The following is a 16,053-nucleotide window of genomic DNA, read 5'->3' as shown; positions in this document are numbered from 1 at the left end:
GCTGTGTATTGTAGTAATGACACGGCAGGGGCGACACTGCGCCTTCAATTGTGCTTCTGTCGCACCTGCCGTCATTACTAGCAGACACAGCCGCACAGCGCACTGCGTGCGGCCATGCCTGAAAACAGTGCCGGAGGGTGGTGGCGGATGAAGGCAGGCCCCGAGGGGGGTCCTGACAAAGGGAGGCCCCGAAGGGGGCCCTGATGAAGGGAGGCCCCAAGGGGGGCCCTGATGAAGTGCCATCAATTAAGCAGCACCGGAGGAGCAGGAGGGGGGCCCTGATGAAGTGCCGGCAATCAAACACCTCCGGAGGTACTCCCTGCGGAGATGCTGGGGAAGCGGTGTGGGCCCCAACGGCGAGTGGGCCCCTCTGATGGTCCAGGGCCTGTGATGGCCATCAGACAAGCCGACGGCCCTGCACAGCTGGACCCGACACAGGCCAAGGGGCAGGTGAGTGAGGCTTGTCACCAGATTCCCCAATCCCCATATTAAATATATTTCTAATGTGTCTTGTGTGTATGTCAGTGTGTATGACTGTGTATATATATATTTATGTCTGTTTTATGTGTTTTTAATAATGTGTTCAAATATGTACAGTACGTATGTCTGTATGTGTACTTATCTGTGTATCTGTTTGTGTATGTGCATATCTGTGTACCATGTGCATGTATGCTTACCATGTGCGTGCATGTCTGCTTACCGTGTGCGTGCATATGTGCGTACCATATGAATGCATGTCTGCATACCGTGTGTGTGCATGTTTGCGTACTGTGTGTGTGCATGTCTGCATACTGTGTGTGTGCATGTCTGCGTACTGTGTGTGTGCATGTTTGCATACTGTGTGTGTGCATGTCTGCGTACTGTGTGTGCGCATGTCTGCATACTGTGTGTGCGCGTGTCTGTGTACTGTGTGTGTGCATGTCTGCATACTGTGTGTGCGTGTCTGCGTACTGTGTGTGTGCATGTCTGCTTACTGTGTGTGTGCGCGTATCTGCGTTCTGTGTGTGTGCGTGTCTGCATACTGTGTGTGTGCATGTCTGCGTACTGTGTCTGTGTGCGTCTCTGCGTACTGTGTGTGTGCGTGTCTGCATACTGTGTTTGTGCATGTCTGCATACTGGGTCTGTGTGCGTGTCTGCATACTGTGTGTGTGCGTGTCTGTGTAATGTGTGTGCATGTCTGCGTACTGTGTGTGTGTGCATGTCTGCATATGTGAAGGACGAGGGGACAGGCTGGGCACTGTGTTGTATACCTATAATTCTCCGCTGTATCTGTGCATCATGAATGTTGGTATGTATTAAAGGGCCCACTGAGACTCTTTCGCCCGGGGCCAACGAAAACCTGGAGTCGGCCCTGGATGATAGCAATGATGGAAGAGGGAACATCATGTGACACTCTCTCTCCCATGATTCCTCCTCTGCGTCTGACGCCGCGGCGTGATGACGCTCCACGCTCTTTCAGACAGTGGAGCTGGCAGCTGCTGAGGTGATGACAGAGACGCACTGCAGAGACTGAAGCAGCAGGGAATGAGGAGCGGTAAGTATGTATTTATTTATAAATCAGTGAGTACTGATAAAACTGGTAGACTGGGGGCTGCATTTTACCCTATGGTGGGGGGAAGCTGCATTTTACCCTATGGGGGGCTGCATTATACTGCGTACAGGACCATGGGGAGTGCATTATACTATATTGAGGACCATTGGGAGTGCATTATACTGCGTGGAGGACCATGGGGAGTGCATTATACTGTGTGGAGGACAATGGGAAGTTCATTATACTGTGTGGAGGACCATTGCGAATGCATTATACTGCATACAGGACCATGGAGAGAGCATTATACTGCGTAGACGACCATGGCGAGTGCATTATACTGTGTGGAGGACCATGGCAAATGCATTATACTGCATACAGGACCATGGGGAGTGCATTATACTGCGTAGATGACCATGGCGAGTGCATTATACTGCGTGGAGGACCGTGGCGAGTGCATTATACTGTATGGAGGACCATGGCGAGTGCATTATACTGTGTGGAGGACCATGGCGAGTGCATTATACTGTGTGGAGGACCATGGCGAGTGTCTTATACCATGTGGAGGACCATGACGAGTGTCTTATACCGTGTGGAGGACCATGACGAGTGTCTTATACCGTGTGGAGGACCATGGCGAGTGTCTTATACCGTGTGGAGGACCATGGCGAGTGCATATACCGTGTGGAGGACCATGGCTAGTGCATTATACTGCATATAGGACCATGGGGAGAGCATTATACTGCGTGGAGGACCATGGGGAGTTCATTATACTGCGTGGAGGACCATGGCGAGTGCATTATACTGTGTGGAGGACCATTGCGAGTGCATTATACTGTGTGGAGGACCATGGCGAGTGCATTATACTGTGTGGAGGACCATGGCGAGTGTCTTATAGTGTGTTGAGGACCATGGCGAGTGTCTTATACTGTGTGGAGGACCATGGCGAGTGCATTATACTGTGTGGAGGACCATGGTGAGTGCATTATACTGTGTGGATGACCATGGCGAGTGTCTTATACTGTGTGGAGGACCATGGCGAGTGCATTATACTGTGTGGAGGACCATGGCGAGTGTCTTATACTGTGTGGAGGACCATGGCGAGTGCATTATACTGAGTGGAGGACCATTGCGAGTGCATTATACTGAGTGGAGGACCATGGTGAGTGCATTATACTGTATGGAGGATCATGGCGAGCGCATTATACTGTATGGAGGATCATGGCAAGTGCATTATACTGTGTGGAGGACCATGGCGAGTGCCTTATACTGTGTGGAGGACCATGCCGAGTGTCTTATAGTGTGTTGAGGACCATGGCGAGTGTCTTATACTGTGTGGAGGACCATGGCGAGTGCATTATACTGTGTGGAGGACCATGGTGAGTGCATTATACTGTGTGGATGACCATGGCGAGTGTCTTATACTGTGTGGAGGACCATGGCGAGTGCATTATACTGTGTGGAGGACCATGGCGAGTGTCTTATACTGTGTGGAGGACCATGGCGAGTACATTATACTGAGTGGAGGACCATTGCGAGTGCATTATACTGAGTGGAGGACCATGGTGAGTGCATTATACTGTATGGAGGATCATGGCGAGCGCATTATACTGTATGGAGGATCATGGCGAGTGCATTATACTGTGTGGAGGACCATGGCGAGTGCCTTATACTGTATGGAGGACCATGGCGAGTGCATTATACTCTGTGGAGTGTGGAGAGGTGTGAGGCCATTATATTGTATGTAGGCCCATTATACTGCATGGAGGGCTGTGTGGGGGTCACAGTTGGGGGATCATACTGTGTTGGGGTCACCATACTTTGCCTTGGGAGTTGAGGTGGGGTACAATAGGGTCATTATACTGTGAATGTGGAGGAATTCACCATGGGGGTATCATACTGTGTTTGGGGACACTTTTGTTGGCATTGTTGGCATCACACTTTATGGGGCAGTGAAAAAGGAATCTAGGACTTCAGCAGGATGGAAAGTTGTGAGATCTGCTCTTCTGTGACCCCGACAATTATTTCCTTTTTTTTGGGGGGGGGGCCCAATTAGAACTTCTGCTATGGGGCCCCATGATTCCTATGTATGCCCCTGGCCAAAATATGAGCTTTGCTACTGTATTCAGGATAACTTCTGTAAGAACAGAAACCATTATAGTAGGGTAAACACTAAGCCTTATTCAACCCGTGAAAGAGATTTGGACACGACTTGTTTTATTCCCTATTACCCATTCACTTACATTTTATGTATTATAATGAAGTGTATCATTCTAATTGTGCCTTACCAGTTTAATAAAATGTACTAAAAAAACATTAAAAAAATGAGTCTATCATCTAATATAGGAACAATCCATTTGTGAATGCTACTAAATCGTAGCCTGCATTTATCCAAGAACCTCATTGCATTATTGTAATATTTTATCTTTCTGTTAAAGAGGTTGTCCGCTACTTGCACAACGCATTCTTGGATAATGTATTCCATGAATAAAATAAAAAACCTTATACTCAACTTCCCTAACCGCCACCGTTCCAGGTCTTTGGTGCCAGTGCTTCACTCACACCTTGCTTGGAACGAAACTTGGCTTCAGGGGAGGTGTAAGTGCTGCAGCCCATTAACGACCACTGATTGGTTGCAGCGCTTACGGGACTTATTGGTTGCAGCGCCTGCAACAGAACAGCTGTAACGTAATCCACTACTGGACAAACTGTTGACCTTTCTCATCTATTTTTCCATCCTCCAACTACAGCTTTGATGACTTCATAAATGACTCATATATAATAATTAGTGATATCAGTTTTACCCACTTACTTGATAAATATGAGCCTTTAGATAGATAAAAAATAATAATATATATTTGATTAAAATTCCTAACCTTCCCTAAATGCCATTTCAAATTAAAATGCAACAATCTGTGTTATTACATTAATCATACATTACAAAATAATATTTCATTTTTTTATTTTTTTATTTTGAAGCCAAAGTTTTTGTCAGTCAGAAAATATCAATTCCATTGTTATCCATTTTTCTATTTATGTTTTAGTCTTTTTTTGAAAATGCATATGGAAAATGAATCCCATTTGGTACATAAAGACAGTAATGTATTTCTTTTTCTCCAGAAACCAAGTACAGAAAAGTATTTTGAAGGGCATTTTACCTATTTACTATACCTGTTTTAAATGTATTAAATATGTATACGGGGCTTCAGCAGAGTTAGACTTACGATTAGGAATTAATTTGCATCTTCCTGCATTATCTTCAGGTATAAATGTGTTTTTGTTAAGCTTTTACTGTCGCTTTCCTTTGTCTTTGTAAAAAAAGTAACTGGTACGTCTTGCTAAACAAGCTAATCCATCTAGATTATGAATTCAATTTATTGTGGCTGTGATTTTGCCTTTGTGCTCCCAAACACTATCGAACTGTTTGCTTTCTGGATATTACAGAGTAAGACATCTGTGTATTGTATTTCTTAATGCAATCAATATAGAACAAAGTGCACCTCCAACCATCCAGTGCCCATTAATTGAGTGGTTTATCTTGGCCATCTTTAAAAACGTATAAACCCTTCCTCCTATTCTCATTTCTGTTCTAAATATATAATAAACCTCGCTCAAAAAATAGTTCAATTCACTTTTAGATTTACTACAGCATTAGACTAACAATGATATAATGTTGAAAACAATATTGAGTTCAGTTCGGGAGTTAACATTAAACTAAAACCTTACTGTTGCATGAATTATCTACACTCTTCAACATTGCAATTTCTACCCCAAAAATGAATGATGGAAATCACAGGATTGGTAGACATGTTACTGATATGCAAATGATAGAAAAATGGAAACAACATTTTCAAAATATCCAGATTTTTTCAGTATTAAGTATGAGCCTCACATGCAGAAATACACATGCTTAAATGGCTTGTGTCACGACACATCTGTCGGGTGACCGGGGACCAGGGGCCCTACCCTGTCACTAATACTAGGGGGCGCCCTAGCTTGCCCTATTCCATGGGATACCTCTGAAGGTGAGGATGCCGGGGGCCTCCACCCTCGCTCTAACTCCTGAGTAAACCTTCCATCTGTTCACTTCCCCCTCCCAGAGAAGGGGGTGCTACTGTGCACCGTAGTACACCAACCCGACAAACAGGATCACACAGACAGGGTTAAACAGAAAACTCCAGGCACACAAAATATTCACTCATATATAACAGAGAAAATCACCGGGGTGTGAAGGTTGGGGAATAAACTAAAAATGGAGAACGATAAGGAATTACCACGCGTATAAACCAGACTGCAATTACAAATAATTCCTTCAACACTCCTTCTCACAAGAACTCCTCTCCCTCCGTTAGCCATGCAGCAAAAGCTAGCTCTGACAATGATTTGTATAATAGCCCAGATTATAAAGGGAAAAGGAGTGTCTAACCGAGCTCAGCTATGAGCACAGGGAATTCCAACATGGCCGCTTAACCCCTGTTCTGCAGGAAGAAATAAACACACACTTAAAATTATGGAGAAGTGCGTCTTCTCGGAGCTGGCGTAGTACACATCCGACGCTGAGGCCTTCTGGCTCCAAACTGTGCGGTAACCCCGTGACAGCTTGGCTGCTATCAACGAGGTTATTTTTTTTAAACTTTGTCTATATTTATTACATTTATAAAGAGAAGAAACGGTAAAATCACAAGGCACTAACAGTGCCAATAAATATAAACAATTACTGGGGTAGAGGAAATAACAAAAGACGTTATTACCTTGCTACTCAAATTCTGAATAAACAATAACACAAAATGAACATTAATGAGTAAGATGAGAAAGTACATAGCTAAAATCTCCCAGACTCAGTGGAGTAATCCAGACAAAATAGTAGATGAAAAAGAAAGAAGAATATAGAAAAGAGAGCAAAGGAGAGAGGCAAAAGAAACAAGAAGAGAAGAAGGGATGGGAGAGGGAGGTAGGGAGGGCAATAGGGAAAGGTGCTCAAAGGTGGGGCCCAAAGAATGCAGACTCAGATTTCCCCGATAAGGGCCAGGTAGTCAGCCGAAGATTTAAATTCCAGCCAATAATACCAGGTTTTGTAAAATTGATCATCAGAATTATTCATCTTTGAAGTGAGCTTGTCCATTAGCATCACCTCATGTATTTTAGTAAACCAGAGGGAGATTGTTGGAGCGGTATGACGCTGAGTCACTACTCACGGGCAAGGTGTGAGACAGGGTAGACAGGAGGTTCGAGGTCAGATACCAGGAGGGCTTGTAGTAAAGAGGGTACGTCAAAACCAGGGAATACAACAAACAAACACTCAGAGGCCAAGTCCGGGGTCAGATGCCTGAAGTCAGAGTGCGTCCGAAGCAGAAGGGATAATCCATGAGAATTATCACAACAGATCCAAAGTCATAAACAAGATCAGAAGTCAGATACAGATCTGTGATTTTACGTATCACTTGCTGCACTTTTTCCCAAAAAGGAGAGAGAAGCCTGCAGGACCAGAAAAAGTGTAACAGATTACTCTCCTCCTCCCCACATTTCCAACACATGGGACTTGCTTACGGAAAGGTAGAATGTAGTCATGTTGAGACCAGAGGTTTATCTAGGCTTTCTGGCACCTGAGGCAAGAATTCAGTTTGGCATCCCCCCCGTCCAGCACATACAGGCACATCTCACTAAATTAGAATATCATCAAAATGTTAATTTATTTCAGTTCAGTTGATTTTAAACCAGGTATTGGTACTTTTGGCAGTGTGGAGAGGTGCCAAGTCCTGCTGGAGAATGAAATTTCCATCTCTAAAAAGCTTGTCGGCAGAGGGAAGCTTGAAGTGCTCTAAAATTTCCTGGTAGACGGCTGCGCTGACTTTGGTCTTGATAAAACACAGTGGACCTACACCAGCAGATGACATGGCTCCCCAAGCCATCACTGATTGTGGAAACTTCACACTAGACCTCAAGCAGCTTGGATTGTGTGCCTCTCCATTACTCCTCCAGACTCTGAGACCTTGATTTCCAAATGAAAATTGGAACTCTGGGACCTTGTGGAGTGTGTCAATGACTGCCTTCTGGACATCTGTCAAGTCAGCAGTCTTCCCCATGATTGTGGAGCCTACTGAAACAGACTAAGGGACCCTTTTAAACACTTAGGAAGCCTTCGCAGGTATATTTTGTTAATTATTTTAATTTACTGAGATAATGACTTTTGTGTTTTCATTGGCTGTAAGCCATAATCATCAACATTAACAGAAATGAACACTTGAAATAGATCACTCTGTTTGTAATGACTCTATATAATGTATGAGTTTCACTTTTTGTATTGAAGAACTGAAATAAATTAACTTTTTGATGACATTCTAATTTTGTGAGATGCACCTGTATATGATTTGCACTTTTAGTCACGTGCCGATGAGTTGCTCTCCCTAATTCTCTCAATGTTCAGTGAAAAACTGAGAGAAGCAGGAAGAGAAGCTCATTGTCACGTGACCGTAAGTATAAAAATCGCATATGAGTGAAGTGGCCATGTGATTACTGCTGGAACCAGCAAGCAGAGCCAAATCCTGACAGTGAGTATATTACACGCTGTTAGGATTGCCATGCTACAGGGCTTCATTTTATAATTAAAGGGCTTGTCCTGGTTTGAGATGAAAATCTGCAGTCACTCTGGGTGACTGCAGGCTTCTGAATTCTCACAGTGCACACATTGCGTACTTTTATGATTCTCCCTTGCACAAGTATGCGATTTGTATACTTCTGGCCACATTCCGACTAGACGTGTCCGGCCTGACTCAATTCATTTTCATTGAGTGACGCCACACATGTCTAGTCGGCCCGTGACTGCATGTATGCAAATCGCTGGCACCAGAGAATTCTAACTGAGTGCAATGCGCACTGTGAGAATTTAAGAGTCTGCAGTCACATAGAATGACTGCAGACTCATCACAAACGTGGACAACCCCTTTAATGCTCCTAACATCAATGAAAATATGAGAATTAGTCAGTATCACAAAAAAACATTTACATTCAGGTACCTGATAGATGACGTCTCTGAAGTCGTTCTCTTTCTTTTCTTCTTCATCTTGTCCAGACCCCTTGATAACTTTTCATCCACAGCTCATCTCTGCAGACTTCCATCTTCTCTGGTCTTCTGCAGCACATCCCCATACGATGCCCTTAAAGATAGGAGCGTTATTACAATTCTCCTAAATAAAAATATCTGCCCTACACTGAGCCCCTAAATAAATAATTGCCCCTCACTATATTCCCTGCACAAAATATGACCCTCACTTTGTCCCTCTTATGGGGCCCCCTTTTCACACTGTCCTCTCACACTGTGTCCCCCCTATAGGGCCCAGTCTCTATAATGTGCCCCTTCACCACACTCCCCCTCCTTGGTATACTGCCCCCTCCTTGCTGTGCCCCTACACTGTCTCCCCCATTCTATCCCCCCACATTGCTCAGTCTCTATTCTGTGCCCACTCACACTTTTCTTCCCCCCTACTGTCTCCAAACACTATTACCCTTAATAGTCTCCTCACACATTTACCCTCTCACTTTCCATACTGCCTCCTCACACATCCCCCCGACACCCCATACTGTGTCCGCACTCATCCCATCACCCTCGCTCCCCATACTGTGTCCATATAAATTTTCCCCTCGCTCTCCATACTGTGTCCGCACCCACCCCCCCATACATGCACCCCTTGCTCCTCATATTGTGTCTTCAAATTTCTACCGTTCCCCATATTGTGTCTGCACCTGTCCCTTCTTTGATCCCTACACTTGTTTCTTCAAATCATCCCCCCGTTACACAAAATCTCCCCTACCACAGTAAATACCCCACCACAGTAAATAACCCCACACAGACTCAGTAAACACCCCCACACACATGCAGTAAATAAGCCCCACCTGCAGTAAATACACCCCCTGCAGTAAATACCCCCCAGGCAGTAAACACCCCCAGGCAGTAAATACTCCCCCCCAGGCAGTAAATACCCCCCCCAGGCAGTAAATAACCCCCCCAGGCAGTAAACACCCCCACAGGCAGTAAATACTCCCCCCTAGGCAGTAAATACACCCCCATCTTCTGTGTCTTCAGCTTCACTACTGTGGAGCACTTACCACCGTTCGTGCCTCTGTCTGCTGTGGCGGCGACTGACATCAGCAGCATAATCACATGACCTGATCACGCTGCTGGCGTCGCTCTGACCCGGCAGTCAGAGCTTCAATTAAACTCACGTCTAAAGGACGCGAGTAAAATTGATCACTAGGAGCCGGCAAGCTGCACTTTCTCTAAGCTGCCTGTCAGCTTGACAGACACCACAGAGAACGGCCGACTCTCATTCCGGGGGGCGGCAGAATGCAGCCGCCGGGGGAGACACTTTGGACTGCTGCATTAGGCGGCTCGACTGCGCCCCCCTGCCAGCTGCGCCCGGGGCACGTGCCCCGGCTGCCTGCCCCTAGATACACCTCTGGTTGAGACACTATGCCACCGAGAGAGCAATTTGTAACCGGCCTCATGAAAATGATAGCAGATAGATGATTTATGCGTTAAAGCGAAGATACACCTCAACCGCTCCTTTGATAGGGAGAGGCCCAAATCGCCTTCCCATTTGAAAATTGGTGTTAGGTTGATCTGGAGGTTCAATCAGCAAGGAATATGAAAAAGATAAAGTGTGTCTTAATGGTCCCAAGTCCGTACATGCAATTTCGAATGGCGTTTTGTCATTATTATAAAAAGGTCTAAGCAAAAGTAAGTGGAAAAACTGTGAAAGTTGACCAACTCTCCAGGTTCCCAAGGGAGAGGGAGCAGAGAGAACAAGAAGATCTTCCTTTGAAAGTCAAATATGTCCATCTCCAAAATTAAACACTCTAAAACAGCCCATATGAAAAAGACTTTATCCTCTAATCCTGGGGGGAAAAGCAGATTGTCCAAAATGAGAGTGGTAAGATATGAGAACGGACCATGGGATGAGTACAGTAGGCAAGGGTGGCCCTAATCGTGGGATGAGATTTAATCGATTTAACCAAGAACAAGTCCAGCCACAAAGTAGCTGTCAAAGTAGTTTTGTAAAGCTTTGTTCGATCCCGATCCAGGCTTTCCCCTTACTATTCCTACACCAGCCCAAGATTCTAGAGAGATAGGTGGCTATATAATAAGATCTGAAATCGGGCAATCCCCCTGAGGACTTAGAATAAGTTAATATGGTTCTGCTGATATTTGGAGGTTTACCAGACCATATGAACTTGGTATGAACTGAAGCAAGACTCCTGAAGAAGGACAATGGGACCCCATTCGGAAGAGCTTGAATGACATACAAAATCCATGGGAGGATGTTCATTTTAAAGATTGAGCTTCTACCAAACCAAGTAAAAGCATTCCTCATCCATCTTGAGCAGTTCTCCTGTACCGATTGGAGGAGTTTATGGAAATTACAAGAGTAAGTCAAGCTTATGTCTCTTGGTAGTAGTATCCATAGGTACTTCATAACTGAATTAGCTCATTTGAAGTTGACATCAGCTGTCAGGGGCGCTATGATAGAGGGGGAGGTGTTGATGCTCAGGGCCTCTGATTTGGAGAAGTTGATTTTAAAATTAGCTAGACCATGTATGCCTGGAATTCTGCCATCAAATTTGGGAGTGAAGTGGTCTGGTTATTAATGAAAAAAAGAAGATTGTCTGCATAGGTTGCAATCTTGTAAGGTGACCCATGAATACAATTGCCCGTGATGTTCCTATTGGACCGAATTTTTCTGAGGAAAGGCTCCAGTGTAAGTATGAAAATTAAAGGAGGCACCCTTGATGTGTACCATTGCATATAACAAACTCCTAAGATAAGATCCCATTCACCTTTATGCTGGCTGTCGAATTTGTGTATAGGGCGGTGTTATGCTAGTAGAGCAACGCACTCAGGAAAATAGGTAACACATTAAAACTGCAACTGCCGGCTTCTGTACAGACTAGAGATAATGACCCCACAGTCCCTATTGGTTCCTAGATGAGCTGAGATAGCCCTAACTACAGAGTAGACAATGGCAACTCGGACGTATGCTGCCCGTAAGGCCATCAAGCTCTTCACTTTCCGACTAAAGAACCATAGAGCAGAGCAGAGTGCAAATTACCTACAGAACGGAAAGTGTACAGAACTAGATAGAGATCCCAGAGTGAGTAAAACAAACTACGAAATACAAAATAAATGATTAAGTACGTACTGATAGAGGATATGCCGCCTACTTCCTAAAAGGAAACAGAAGATAGGTGCAGGGTAAAGAACATAAACAGCAAACAGATAAACTCTAGCTGTTCTTTCCCTGACTGGCTTAAACTACAGCAGTATGGCTGGACGTCCAAATGAGACTATCATCAGGAGTAAATACCAGCAGGGGGAAAGTATAGGGTGAAAGGTGATAGGGCAGACAAATGAGTAAATGAAAACACCTGTTGCCATAAAAATACTGAAGCAAGGGTAAAAGAAACTAAACACCCGGAGAAAAGGTGTTTGTGCTGTGGCTCTGCTGACAGAGAAGCCGAAAGCGCAGGCGCAAGGTTTCGAACTCAAACTCATGACAGGCGAATATCCAATATAGCATGTTAGATTTTAGGTCCGCACCACGGAGTGTCTCATTCATGAAGGTCCAATTTACCCTATCAAAGGCCTTTTCTTCTTCAGGAGGTAAAAGCATAAGGGGCTGAGATTTCACTTTGGCTGTATGTATGAGGTTTATGCTTTAGTTGTATTGTCTCTAGCTTCTCTACTTCTCATGAAACCTGCCTGGTCTGGGTGGATAATATCCATTAAAAAAGGGGATAGCTGCGAGCATTTTCACAAACAATTTAATATCCACAGTGAGAAGTGAGATAGGCCTATAACTCACACATTGGGAAGGATCCTTCCCATCCTTTTGAATGTCTGATTTATGAGCTTGTAAAGAATTCCCTGGGAAAGAGGAGCCATTGGATATCGCATTAAAATTAGAGATCAGATGGGGGGAAAGATATTCCAAGAAATTTTTATAATAGGATAAGGAGAATCTGTCCTGGCCAGGGGCTTTCTCCGATTTGGACTCTTTTATGGCTGCCCATAGTTCCCCTTCAGAAAAGGGCAACTCAATCAATTCTGTGTCGGCATCAAACACAGTGGGTAGATCATTTGCAATTGCCGACTGAAAAGATGAAAAAATCCCAGATGTGTTTGATGGAAAACAAGTATGGAGATGCTGCAGACCATGATAGTACATTTAGCCAAAGAGAGGCCAAATAAGACATAGCTCATGAATAAGACAGCTAAGCACTCGGCTCACAGTGCAGCTGATAGACAGTGATTTTGTGGAAACTACTGCAAGAAAAAAAATTGGTGAAAATGCAAAATTCATGTTTTTTATTACTATATTAGATAGAGCCGCCTAGGCCTCGTGACACATTACCTTTAAATAGATATTTTAAGTGTATGTGCACTCTAAACGGAAGACTTGGACCATATAAGAAATGTCTGCATTAAATCTTCACAAACATATCCTATCCTAAAGCCTTCGAAAGTTAATCTATTCCCATCCCAGCACCACCTCCTCCTGTCTCCTGCTTGACTGACAGCTTATATGCTGTTTGTCTTTAGGCAAAGGAGGAGTCAGTTAAGCAGGAGGAGGCAGTGCTGGCCATAGAACAGAGATGGAGTGAAAGAGGCTTCAGATCTCTCTTCAGCCTCTTTCATGTATTAATTCAAATGCTGATTTCTCAGTAATGGAGGAAGGGATTGGCCATTTAAAAAGGTATTGCTGCACTTGCATTTGAAATAGTTTTCCGCGGAAGGGGTATATAAACCTATCAAAAACAACAGCTCGAGCGGCATGATGTCACAGAGTGGCTTGTGAGCCAAAAAATTGTCTCTAACTAAGGAAGACAAAACCTCTGAAACACATTGGATGAAAAACTTTTTTGGTTCACTGGACACTCTAGCAGGTAACATCACACCGCTCGAGCCATTATTTTTGACCCAAGATTGTTTGATTTAGTGCCACCGGCTGGAGCACTCCAGAAAGGACCATATATGCTGAGTAAACCCCAGGAACCACAGCAAGCACGCGGAATACACTATTATTGCAGATATATCGGGACATTAGACAAGGATCAGACAAGGAGGAACTATCGTGTGGCAACGATGGTTACACACAGGGCCGGCTCCAGGTTTTTGTGGGCCCTGGGTGAAAGAGTCTCAGTGGCCCCTTTAACATACACCACAATTCATGATGCACAGATACCGCAGAGAAATATATATATATAGTACAAGGCCAAAGATTTCACTTCTTACATTACATGAGTGATATCTATTGTAAATTCCACAATAGCTCAGAAACCGGCGAATCGCTCCATACAGAATACTGGCCCCCATATAACGCTCCATACAGGATACTGGCCCCCTTATAATGCTACATACAGAATACTGGCACCCATATAACGCTCTATACAGAATACTGGCCCCCATATAACGCTCCATGCAGTCTGTGCCCCCACATAATGCTCCATGCAGGCTGTTCCTCCCACATAATGCTTCATGCAGTCTGTGACCCTCACATAATGCCCCATGCAGGCTGTTCACCCACATAATGCCCCACACAGGCTGTTCCCCCCTTATAATGCCCCATGCAGGCTGTTCCCCTCATATAATGCCCCATACAGGATGTCACCCCTCCCTTATAATGTCCCATACAGGATGTCACCCCCCTTATAATGCCCCATGCAGGATGTCATCCCCCCTTATAATGCCCCATGCAGGATGTCACTTCCCCCCCATGTAATGCCCCATGCAGGATGTCACCTACCCCCCTTATAATGCCCCATGCAGGATGTCACTCCCCCCCATATAATGCCCCATGCAGGATGTCACCTACCCCCCTTATAATGCCCCATGCAGGATGTCACCCCTCCCTTATAATGCCCCATGCAGGATGTCACTTCCCCCCCTTTTAATGCCCTATGCAGGATGTCACCCCCCCTCCCTTATAATGCCCCATGCAGGATGTTACTTCCCCCCCATATAATGTCCCATGCAGGATGTCACCCCCCCTCCCTTATAATGCCCCATGCCTCCATGCATAAAAAAAAAATCAAATACTCACCTCACTTCTCCTCACCTGCTGCCGCTGCTCAGCTCTGGACTCCAGCGTCGCCGGCATCTTCCCCTCTGCGCTGTGACGGCTCAGGAGAGGGTGCGGTGGAAAGACGTCACCGCTCCCTCTGACCTGAGACGTCACAGTCAGAGGACGCGGAAGAGACCGGAACTACTGTGGAGGGATGGGGAGGGGCAAGTATTGTGCCGGCTGCCGGTGCCCTGAGCAAGCGGGGCAGGAGAGCGGGCACTGACACCGCTCTCCTCCGCTCACGGGTCCCATAGCGCGGCGGGATGCCCGATGGCGAGTGGGCCCCCCACCTGCTCAGGGCCCCGACACTTGCACAGGTGCTAGCGCTGGGCCTGGTACACAGCTATCTTTTTATACAGGTAGGAACAACTGAGGCACTTATCTGCTGGAACTGTTAGTTTATCATTACCTACTGACAGCTACAATTCCTTATTAGTCTATTAGGTACGCATAAGCACATTTTGTCTATTTATTTTATGTAGTTTTCTTGATTTCTGTGCAGAAAGGTAGTCAGTGCGCTGCTTACTACAGCCGTGTGTACAAGGGTGAAAGTACTAGTGTGTTTTATACTTAAAGATCTGGTCGGGAAGCATACCCGGAGACTAGACTAATCTGGCTCTATCCTCAGCCAATTCTTCCCAACTCTGCTGGAGGTGACTGACAAGTCTCTCCCTCATGTGTTTATAATGAGAGAGACCTGTCAATCAGCATGAATCATATGACAGGATCCCTTTAGGTAAAGGAAAGACAGAGTGGTAGGGGGCATCAAAGACTTTTTTCTCCAGGCTCAGTCCTCCGTTACCAGCCAGCAGAGTGATACTTCTCCAGCAGTTCTGGTACACATGCTTACCATAATGCTCTGTCAGTTGAGACACAGGTCCCGGGAGCAGTGTTTCTTCAGACTGTCACCTGTCCTGACACATGTCTAAGATGTGCTGCCATTTGAATTATGTGTAAAACCCTTTATAAACATCCTTTCATTCATGTTTTGCAATGCAATCAAGAGAAGCAATGTTAAGCGCTTATTTTGCTACTAAATGAAAGTCCTGAGACAAAGGCTTGTGTGTCAAAGAAGACTGCTTCCTGAATTGTTAGACGGGTAAGCCTTAATTTATTTTTTTTACACTGTGAAGAAAAATCTCCATAATCCAGAAATGTAAACACAACTGTTTTCTTCACAAAGTGTTTATGTAGTAAAAAAAATAATTGTTTTTTGCACTCTTCACACCACCTAAATACCACTGTTCGTTACCAACAGTTACCATCTTTTTTCTCCTACCCAGATCAGTTGAGGTCACTTGGACATTAATAAGGCATTGAAGAAAAAACTCAAAATGGGTCCAGTATACACTAGGAAAACTCAGAATGTTATACATGTATTTTCCAGTTGATTAAAGACTCATTAAGTTG

Source organism: Phyllobates terribilis, unplaced genomic scaffold (genome assembly GCF_046119375.1).
Source record: "Phyllobates terribilis strain yellow unplaced genomic scaffold, ASM4611937v1 Scaffold_5514__1_contigs__length_51091, whole genome shotgun sequence".
NCBI classification, from domain to species: Eukaryota; Metazoa; Chordata; class Amphibia; order Anura; family Dendrobatidae; genus Phyllobates; species Phyllobates terribilis.
Note: the sequence above shows the minus strand (reverse complement) of the source record.